We start from the raw sequence: 1,535 nt of genomic DNA, 5'->3' as shown, positions 1-1,535 counted from the left end.
TATGTGACAACATCAAAAAGTAATTGCATGTATCATTGTATTATTTAATGAAGTACTTACTGTGAAGCCACTTAAAGTGTGCTTGCCTCCTGAAATATTCAGTAGACACAAGGTCTCTGAAAGTGGAGCACACCAGAGCCAGTCTGCAGATTGCAGCATCACCTTCATTGAGGACAACTTCTTGCAATATGTCCACAAGGACACATGTTGGCAACTGTAAAATGTAGATGAGCTGACGATGATACAAAATTTGTACATTAAGTTGCAGAAATGTACACACTGAAAATGCAAAATATACTGAATAATGTCTTTCATAACAATTACTTCACTCACTACACAATAATGCCTCTTTCTGCCCTGATGGAGCTGCCTGTGACTGTACTTACTAATTCAGTTATGTGTTTAAAGAAAAAGGAAATTAAAAACATTACCTCCAACAAGAAGCACCTGTCAGCCTCAGCCACATTACATGGACACCATGCATGCATGCATCCATCCATCCAAACCTATATAGCGATAAATAGTCCCACCATCAACATTGTGTGGTTACATTTCTACAAATGGTTACCTCATTGTTGTCCTCTTCCACCTGTTCCATTGGACTTGGCAAAGGCTTGGAAGAGGTTGCCTTCGGAACCCTGAACATAGGCTGGAGAGTTCCCTGGAGGAGAAGGGATGCTTCTTCTGTCCAGAAGGCAAATCTATGTCCATGCCTTTAAAAAGTAATATCATTGTGAATGCACTCTACTTGTATACTACCGCTCTGTTCAGACCGTCCAGTCACAGGGTTATATATATAGATGACTACAGTAAGCAACGTTCACTTGGAACTGTGACTATGATGCCAGTAGGGCTAGTTTGTCTTTAGTACCAACCATACCCTTCTGTGCAGAATCTCTCCATCAGCTGAATGCACCACCACAGTCGAATTGCTGGCATTTCCCCCTTAAGACAAATACAATATAACCTAAATCAAAAAATTGGACACTGGCATTGGTATTTTGGTGGTACATTCTAAAACAGCTTACCTCTGTGAATGTCAGCGGAGACGAGGTGCAGATGCAGAGAGCATACTGTAAAATAAAAATAAACCTTTAACATGTTGAGACATTATATTCAAGCAAGGGCAAAAAAAAAATGCTCACCATCAGCATGAAGATGCCACAGCAATTTCCCGAGGACTGATAGGGAAACAACTAAAAAAGGAAAGGTGTCTTTAATGAAGACAGCTTACATAAATTTGCAATTTTTTTTGCATTTATAAGTACTTGATGAGCTTGCAAAATTTTAGATTGAAAGCATACCTCAAGGTCTCTTCCCATTTTTTCTGTCCAGGATCCAGGGTCAATGAAGGCCGTTACCGATCTGGCATTGTAGATAATACACATTAGACAAAAATCGAATGTGTGCAAGAAAAAGGAGGAGCCTAAGAACAAGGCTCACTGCTGATCTTTTAGCCTGAGAACGAGGCTTCCTGCTGATCTTTTAGCCTGAGAACGAGGCTTCCTGCTGATCTTTTAGCCTGAGAACGAGGC

The 1,535-nt window shown here is 40.5% G+C and overlaps 1 long non-coding RNA gene across 1 annotated transcript; it reads right to left on the bottom strand.

The window, feature by feature from the left end:
* Positions 1 to 511: 511 nt before the first annotated feature.
* On the bottom strand, positions 512 to 1,201 carry LOC127536040 (uncharacterized). Its single transcript, XR_007945026.1, has 3 exons — positions 1,146 to 1,201; positions 1,029 to 1,073; positions 512 to 945 (listed from the first exon to the last, which is right to left on the bottom strand). It is a non-coding gene; the product is annotated as an uncharacterized LOC127536040 (long non-coding RNA).
* Positions 1,202 to 1,535: the final 334 nt, after the last annotated feature.

This window comes from Acanthochromis polyacanthus, chromosome 11 (assembly GCF_021347895.1).
Source record: "Acanthochromis polyacanthus isolate Apoly-LR-REF ecotype Palm Island chromosome 11, KAUST_Apoly_ChrSc, whole genome shotgun sequence".
Taxonomy (NCBI): Eukaryota; Metazoa; Chordata; class Actinopteri; family Pomacentridae; genus Acanthochromis; species Acanthochromis polyacanthus.
This window is presented reverse-complemented; position numbering and strand designations above follow the sequence as displayed.